Source organism: Dendrobium catenatum, unplaced genomic scaffold (assembly GCF_001605985.2).
Source record: "Dendrobium catenatum unplaced genomic scaffold, ASM160598v2 fragScaff_scaffold_996, whole genome shotgun sequence".
NCBI lineage: Eukaryota > Viridiplantae > Streptophyta > Magnoliopsida > Asparagales > Orchidaceae > Dendrobium > Dendrobium catenatum.
In genome coordinates this window covers 119,960-129,618 of record NW_021319458.1, presented here as the reverse complement: position 1 = coordinate 129,618, position 9,659 = coordinate 119,960, and positions in this window count along the sequence as shown.

The following is a 9,659-nucleotide window of genomic DNA, read 5'->3' as shown; positions in this document are numbered from 1 at the left end:
ATAGGTGGTGATTTCAATTGTTTTCTTTCCAAGGAGGATAAAAGAGGGGGAAGAAGATTTTTGTTTTCCCAAGAGTCGAAGGAGATGAAGATGTTTACTAAACAATGATTTTCATGAGGTAGGTTTTATTGGCCCTAAATTTATTTGGTGCAATAACAAAATTGGTGGAGCAAGGATTCTTGAAAGATTAGATAGATTCTTTATCAATTAAACTGCTTTGAGCTCTTCCCATCGTATGGTGGTGAGACATTTGACTAGAGTGGCATCGGACCATTGTCCAATACTTTTAAATATTCTTGATTTCAGTCCGGTCACAAAAAGAAACATTAAGTTTGAGGACATTTGGGCTTCATATCCGGCCTCTATTGTCGTGGTGAGGAAGGAGTGGAACAAGGCTTATCAGGGGAGCAGTATTAAGTTTAGAAACATTAAGTTTAGAAGATCCTTGAAGTCATTATTTTTCTGGAGTAAAGCTAAGTTAAAGAATCTTAATCAACTTAAGGAATGCCTTTTGAAAGAGATTCTAAATCTTCAAACTAAGAAATCTATCTTTGGTTCCCGCTCAAAAATTGATTGTTGGAGTCTTAAAGCTAAAGTAAATGAATTGAATTCAACTATGGCTCGCTTGAACTCTTGGGGGAAGCAAAGAGCAAAGGTGAAGTGGTTAGTAGAGGGAGATAGCAACTCAAAATTTTTCCACTCCTATGCTAGTGCAAGGAGGAATTCTAACAGTATTGCCAAAGTGAAGGATGAGAACGGTTTTTGGTAGAAGATCAAAAACTGATTGAAGAAACTTTTTTTATTTTTTTGAGAAAAAATGGGATTTCTGGAACTTTATTTGGATGGTTGGCCGCCAGCATTGAACTATCTAAATAATGATGACATTTGTTTCTTGGAAAGTTATTTATCTATTTAGGAGGTCGATAAAGCAAATGTGAGGAAGCATTTCTCCTGGCAAGGATTGGGTTACCTATTCGTTTATTAAAGCTTGTTTTTATTTTTATTTTTATTTTTTGAAAAAATGCAATAGATTGCATTGACAAAAAGAAATATCAACCTAATACAATCTTAAAAAAAGAAAATAAAAACTAATGGTTCCTTGATCCAAAAGAAAGAAGGAACCTTATTGAAAGCATATTTGTTTAAAATAAACTTATTGTAATTGAAATGAGACCCACTATTTCCTATTTTAAAACCCTTGAGATGCAGGGGATACCAAAGTATTAAACAACCCGAAGGTTGGTTAGTATCCCAGAGTTCCCAACTGGTTAAAAAATAGGATCTAGTATCGACCGCATAATCAATTAGAAAAAGTTTAAAAAACAAACAAAAGGCTAAAGGAAAAATGAAACTACAACAAAAAACAAGAAGGAAAATACAATTTGCTACTGACATCCACATAACACTTAAGAATACTACCAAAAGGTATTTCAAAAGCCTTATCCAACTTTCAAATCTGTAATCAAAAGCTAGTTTTCTAACGAAATCCTTGATCAATAGCTCCATCTTCAAGAAACTTTGTACTTTTTGGAAAGCAAAGAAAAAACCAGCAAGCATCTTTGATGGTTTAAATAGAAGAACCTCTCACACTATTTTTCATACTGAGATCAGCCTTCCTTCTTCTAGGTAGATCCTTCACCGGTCCTAAGGCTTTTGTTTCTTTGAACAATCTATGCTTAGAACCAAAGGAATGCTTAGAACCTGAATAATGATTCAAATTAATAGATCCGGATTTCCCTTTTACTAATACCGGCTTTTTAAAATTCAGGTTAACTTCCGAAGAGGGAGTAACAACTTCAGGAAATTCTAGAATATTAAATCCATTTGAAGTTTCCACAACAATAGGAGCTTCCATGGAAATAGCTGAAGTAAGAGCTTTAGCCGCCGTTTCTGTTTTAACGGCTTCCTGAATTTGTGAAAATTTGAGTTCAAATTTTGAAGCTTCCACCGGTTCAGCAACTAACTTTGACACATCATTAACAGCAATCTCACCGTCTTCCATATTATTAGCATTTTTGAATTCAAAATTCAAATTTTGAACGGACTCCAAAGGAGGAATAGTATGTTCCAAATTAATTCCTCTGAGATAATCTGGCAATGGATTAAAGAAGATCCATCAAAATGATTTTCATCCATCTTTCGATCCATATAACAATCAGCTACCTTATTAAGACTATTATCAAAACCAGCTTTGTTAATAGTTTCAACTAAATCAGCCTCCAAATTAAAATCTGGAGGTATAACTTCATCTTGACTTTTAACAAAAGAGCTCTTAATAGGATTATCTTTGAAGAGATAATCAGGTTGCTTTCTATTAATTATAACCCTTTTTTTGGTATTGAATTTCACATGCATCCATGGCCCATAGAAATTATCTTCAAGAAGATGGGATTTTATTGGAACTTCTTTATGAAGCGAATCAGGATTTTGATATTCATGAGGACATACATAATCTGTGTCCAATGCATCCACATTTGAAACAAATAGACGATAGATTTTCATATTCAAATTTTTGAAAAAATCTACCATGAAGACCTTCCACCCAGGTTCCGCAAGGGAGCTAAGAATTCAAATTAACTTTAATGCAAGCTCTTGCAAATTCTCTTCTCCCCCATCTAAACATGTTTCCATCTAACAATAAGGGAGTCCCAATTCTAGATACAATTCTAGTAATATTGGTTTCATCCCAGCAATGTAAAGGCAAATGAGACAGACAAACCCAAATTGGAGCAAAAACCCCATTCAGAGAATTAGGAGAAAAATTGGGAGACCATCTGTCTAATCCAATGATGAATCCCCCCACATACCAAGGACCTCCATTAAGAACTTCCTCCATTGCTCCTTATGACTGAAAAGAGCACAAAAACCAATCTAGTCCAAGTGAGGTTATAAGAAAACCTCCAAATTTAACCCATTGTCTCCTTAATTCAATGGCACATTTTGAAAAGGGAAAGTTTTTACAAAGAATCTTCACCACCAAAGAATTCTTCAAAACTTGAACATTGGCTTTTTCTTTTTCTAAATCAAGTTGGACCACATTTGCATCTTCATTTCCATAATGAACTTCTTTCAAATTAATTTTAATATGTTGTTTTTTAATCCACACATTAGAATCATTCAATCCAAATGAACAAATTGGATCATTCTTCAAAGAATTATTATCTTTGCAACCTGATGAAGAAGCCTCCATATCATTTGCAATAAAAACCGACATGGGAAAGATTGACTTACTGTTCAAATCTTCAATTACTTCTTTTCCTTTTCCTATCTCCGGTAAAGGTTTTGGCATAGAGACCAAACCTCTCTCTCTAATAACCAGAGGAGAGTTCAAAAAACATGAATTCCGCGGGAAGCTGCGATTGAATGAAAAACTACTTTTTGAATCCAACAGAGTTGGACGCACAGAAGATTTAAAGGAGTTGGTGCTCCGGTCATCCTTGGATGACCGGCCACCTTCTTCCATCTCCAATGCTTGCAGCAGAAATCTCCTTCAAAAATCCTTCCTCTTTTTGTTGAGCTTCTTTCTCCTTTGTGGAGCTTCGAACTTAGATTAACGCATGTTTATTAAAGCTTGTTGGGACATCACCAAATCAGATTTTTGGAAAGCTATCAAACATTTTCTTTGCAGTGGGAGTTGAAGGATGTTTGGAAGGAAACGTTGATTGTTCTTATCCCTAAGGTGTCTAACCCTCTCTACCCATCCAATTATAAACCAATCAGCTTATGTAATTCTGTGTACAAGGTGGTGGCAAAGGTGATCTTGAACAGATTAATTGAGGTTAGTCCGAAGATGATCTCGAAGTAGCTAGTGGCATTTATGAAAGCGAGGTCATTGTAAGATCATGTGTTGATTGCTCAAAAATTATTTCACAAATTCAGTTATTCTAGATCTGCTAAAGGGCTTGTTTCTTTCAAGGTGGACATGGAACAAGCATATGACTCCATGTCTTAGTCTACTCTTTTAGGAAAGTATTGGATTATTTTAACTTTCCTCCCAAATTCTCCAAATTGGTTTTGGAGTGTGTAGAAGATCCTACTTTCTCATTGACTATAATGAAAACTGCTCATACTGGATTAAAGAAAAGAGTGGATTTCATCAAGATTGTCCTTTGTCTCCTCTACTTTTTATTCTTTGTTCACAACTCCTATCTAATGCTTTTGCTCAAAGTTCATGTGGGATTAGCATTAGTTCAATAGTTCAAAGAGTATCCCATCTACTTTATTCAGATGATGTGATAATGTTTTCAGAAGCCAACAGGAAAGCTGTTAAAGAAGTAAAGGTTATTCTTAATATTTTTTGTGGATGGATGGGTCAGCCTATAAATTTGGGTAAATCAGCCATTTTATTTGGTAAATTTGTGAATAGAAAGAAGAGGAAAATAATTTCTCATATTATGGGTTTTAAACATGTTAAGGAATTCAAATACCTTGGGGTAAAAATTGCCTTAAGGAAACTTGTTAGTGATGACTTTCAATTCATCATTGACAAAGCCTTGAGGATGCTTAACATATGGAGAAGCAAGTTCATTTCGTTGGCTGGCAAACTCACTTTAGTCAAATAAGTTATGTTATCTTATCCGACTTTTCATGCTACACATACTCTTATTCCAAAACGAGTGCTTGAGGAAATTGACAAATTATGTAGGAGTTTCATTTGGAATAAATCTAATAGAAGACTTGGGTTACATTATGTAAGTTGGTATGACCCTATGATGCACGGACACGGACACCGCGACACAGACACGACACGACACGACACGGACACGGGACACGGCTTTTTTTGAAAATATAGGACACGGGTACGGCTCGGACACAACAATACATTTTTTTATATAGTGTATATATATTAATTTAATATCATATTAAAAATGATAAACAATAATAAATGAATGACAAGATAACTTGTCTAGCTTATAATATAAAATATTTAGTACAAAATATCTAGTATAACCACAAAAATATAAGCAAATAATCACTTACTACAACATCAAGCATTCAAGCTTCAACTACTAGGATTAGCTTTAGAGGTTTGTTTTTGGACTTCAATATCATCATCATTGAATATCACTACTTTCAACTATGGTTCAACAAGAGAAAGATTTGTAATTGTGCAAAAAGAGAGGAGATGAAAATACCTTCACTGCCAAAGAGAAATGAAAATGAGAATATTCGATGAATGGGTATTAAATACAGACGTTGATTTGATGTTGTGGATATGAAATAAGAAATTTAGTTTAAATCTCGTCAAATATAAGAAATTATATTTTTTAAAAAATTATAAAATATTTAAGATACGCATGTGAGACACGCGCGACCAATTTGTTTTTAATATTTTTTTAATCGGACACGTTTTCGGCATGTCCGACACGTGTCGGAGGAGTGTTGGACGAGTGTCGTGTCGGACACGGTGTTGGACATTGCACACCTATTTGAGGAGAAGTGTCGGAGAATCATAGGTATGACCTTTATAAGCCTTTGAGTTTGGGAGGTCGTGGATTGTATTCTAGTATATCTAAAGCTCCTGAATTAAGAGATAGATTGGCATGGAGATTTATTCAAGATAAAGATTCCCTATTGTACAATTTATTGGCACCTAAATATGGTGATCGGCTGGATATGGGAAATGCAAGGAGAGGTTGTTCATCGACATGGAAATTATTGAATGTTGGAGGAAGGAAGTTGTAACTTATTGTAAGGTGGACAATAGCAAATGGAGGTTCGGTTAAAGCCTTCAAAGACACTTGTATTATGGATAAAAGTATCAACAAGTGGCCTACGTTTGTTGTTCCTCATGAGGATGATGTTGTTTTTGTCAAGGAATTCATTGTAAATGGCTTCTTAAATGAAGAGGTGTTATTGAAACACTTTGGTATGGACCTTGTGAAACTGATTATGCAAGTGAAAATCAATCCAGATTCGGGTGAAGACTATTTGGAGTCAATACAACAAAAATCTGGTATTTCTATTATTGGATTGGCTTTTAGAGCTAAGGTGCAAGGATGTAAGGATATTTAGGCGTGGAAGTGGATCAAGAAAGCAAAATTAAACTCTCGGGTTGAAGTGTTCTGGTAGAGACTAGGTAGAAAAGCTATTCCTACATTTCATTTTTTATCCTATAGAAGATTAATTGGTGATGATAAATGTCCTAGAGGATGTGATGATGTTGAAGACATAGACTACATCACCAGTAATTGCGTTAAGCTTAAGGAGGTATTGCAACACTTAAATAATTGGGGATTTGGAATTCCTTTATTTGTTAGATTTGAAGAATGTCTCAACTGGCTGGATCTCCTTGCTCAAAAGGATTGTATGCTTCTTAATTTATACTGTAATGCTGTATTCCTCTATTGGAAAGCTAGGAATAGGTACATTCATGAAGGTGTGGAAGAGAGCTCGGTATTGATTGCTTCCAATGCCATTTGTTATTCCTAAGTCTCTCACAGCTTTTGTCATTTCTACTCGGGCCACTAGGATGCTAAAAAGTCGTTTAGACTGTCCAATACTTGGCATCCTCCTCCCTCTGACTGGTTAAAGGTCAATGTCGATGCCTCTCTAATCTCTTCGTATAGAGTTGGAGTTGGAGGGGTTTTCCGATAGTGCAAAGGAAGATTTTTGTTAGCATTTGGAAAATCTTGTGTCCATTGGGACATTGCACGATTGGAACTCTCAGCAATTCATTCTTTGAAGGATGTAATTAAATATTTAAATACAAAGGTATTATCATTGAAGGCGACAATTCAAACATTATTTCATTTCTACAAGTGCTTGGAATAATGGCATTTACAAGGAGGAGGATCTAGATTTTTTAAAGGAAATCAACTTTGTCTTTTTCAATTGTATAAAGAAAAATAGTAATAAGTTAGCAAATTTGTGTGCTAACTTTTCTCTTTTTAGTAACTTTATTTGGGAAGATTTTAGGTTCAATAAGGTTTCTCCTTCCTATTTTACTTTGTTAAAGGAGGAATCGACTTTGTAGGTTTTTGCTTTCTTCTTTTCTATTAAAACAAACTTTTGCTTCTTCAAAAAATAAAAAAAATAGTTCAATTCATTGAACTGATCATACAATACCTTACCCTTTATAATGTACTAATAGGGTTATTTGAACAAATCATACCGTATTCTCTTGGATTGTATTGTATAATTAGTGTTGATAGATTTGAATTTTAGGGCTTTTTGTGAAGCCTTTTAATTTATCACTCTCATTAGACATGATTCAAGTTTTTGGCAACTATGTATTTTTGAGAGAAAGCTTGGAGAAGGGAAATAAAAGAGCTTTAGGTAGAATAATGGAACAGCATGTGTGTGAGGGTGAAGTAGTGTGAGGGATTCACACGGTTGCTTTGAGCGAGTGTGTTGTCTTGTTTCCACCAGGTGTCTGTTTAGGCTTTTTGGGTGACTCTGTGATGAAGTTATTCAGCTCGAAGATCATTGAGGTTCTCTTCCTTCACAACAGAGGGGAAAAAGTGGATTAAGTCCTTTGATATCACCAGGTGGGTGAGAAAGGAGGATATGGTTCTCTATCATCACACGGAGGGAGAGAAAGGAGGTCAAAGTTCTCTTCCATAATCAGGAGGGTGTGAAAGGAGGTCAAGGTTCTCTGTTATCACTAGAAGGTTGAGAAAGGAGGTCAAGGTTCTTTATCGCACCTGGTTGGTGAAATGATTGTAAATGCTTCTATGCCTAGTTGTATGGGCTAAAAGAGACACTAAAAGTTTAGTGTAATACTTGGAGAGGAGGACTATGGGGAGCAAATGTAGGTCAATGTTTGACCAAACCTCTACATAATTTTTAGTTTTTTTTTTTCACTTTTAGCACTTTAATTTTTTTGCACTTTATTTCTATGATAATTGCTTGTTGAAATTGTGATTGATGCTTCATTGTATTTACTAGAATATTATTCATCATTATTGTAACTTTTAAATAAAAATTATTATACTTTTCACATTTGTGATAAGTGTTATAATTTTCGAAGTTTTTTAAAATACCAAATTAAAAATAATTTCAAGCATTCCAGTAGGTTTTGTAAACTAACAATTTCTAAAGTTTTTAAAATATACAAATTAAAAAATAATTTTCATGATTCCATAGGATTATTAAACTACCACATTCACACGCACCTCTTGGTGTGCCCGAAAGAAGTTTACTTAGCTTTTAACATTGCACTCAAAACTTTCATACTCATAAATTGATTTGATAACATACAAAGGAATCATAAAGAAGTTCAAAAGTTGAATGAAAAAACTTTAAGTCATAAAGGAATTGAAAGTTAACCTAACGTGTAACCAAAGTGTCATTTTAGCCTCAAACTTGCATTTTTGAACTAATGACCCTTCCCATTATATAGGACCACCTTTCATAAACACAAATATTATTTAGAATACAATGAAATAAAGTTTCAACTAAATCTCAACAAAAAAAAAAGCAATAATTAAAAATTCCTATATTTTGTGGTTATGTAAAATGCATTGGTCAATTATAATTCTGAATGCCTTAATCATCCTCAATAATTGTAGCACATAAGGAAACACTTAAGATCTAAGAAGGAGAAAATTAATTGTGAGGAATCATTCATATGTGCAGACTTCTAACCCTAATGTAGGAAAATGTTTAGACATAACTCTCAAAAGGGGATAAACCCCCTTACACTCCCTATTGGTTTAGGGATTGGTGATCATGAAACCTGTGGCCTCGTCGGGGGAGTAAATGGGAGATAAAAGGATTATGAGGTATGACAATCCTCAAGTCATCCCCTTAGTCAGTTTGGAGGGATTGTGGACCCTCCTTCAAGATATTGTTGACACTAAATTATCTATTCATTAACAACAATGGTAATAAAGGATGAGCAAAGCATGGCTACCAATCTATATGAACAATGGATGTATGGTTCTGGAGCCATAACCTACGCTTACTATATATGCAATACCGATTGTTCGGGCAGATAAGACCTAGTTGAAATTGTGTTCTAATATAAATAATGAGTCCAATCATCATGTTAATTTTGTTCTAATTACTCATTACAGGAAATTGAAGAGCATAATTTGGAAAGAAGGAGAATAATATAAGGGGATGTTGCGGAGGGTACTATCGTCTGGTTCAATGTGGAAAAGAGGGTTATAAGGATCCTCATACTCTAACCACAAAAATTTATTTCTATGAATGTTCATAGAAAATCTTGGTAGATATCAATAAGAAAACTGGTGAGGGGAGAGGAATTTCATTTAGTTTATCTAGGAAAGAATAGAAAATACAAAAATATTATGCTTAAATCCCCATAGAACCACCCGATCACATATCCTCTCATTTAAAACCGCATAATAAGTTTATTATTTGGATTGTTGGGATATTGGTTGCCCTTCCTTTGAGGGCTAAGAGTAAAGAAACTTAATGTCGTATTCAAAATGTTTTCCAAGATATTTTAATTGAGCCTTTTTATTTCTAATGTTAAATCTTGATAGTATTGCTCAGAGTTTGGAATTTTAGATTATGTTGTGGCTATAATTTCCCTAAAAGAAGATTTGGGTTCTTTCTTGAAGGTCCCTTGGTTATTAAGGTTGTGGGTGATTTTACTCAGTACTCATTTTAGTATTGGTTATTACTACATTATTTTGGCTTGCAATTATTTACCACGACTTCCTCTGATTGAGTAGAAAGACTTTGTG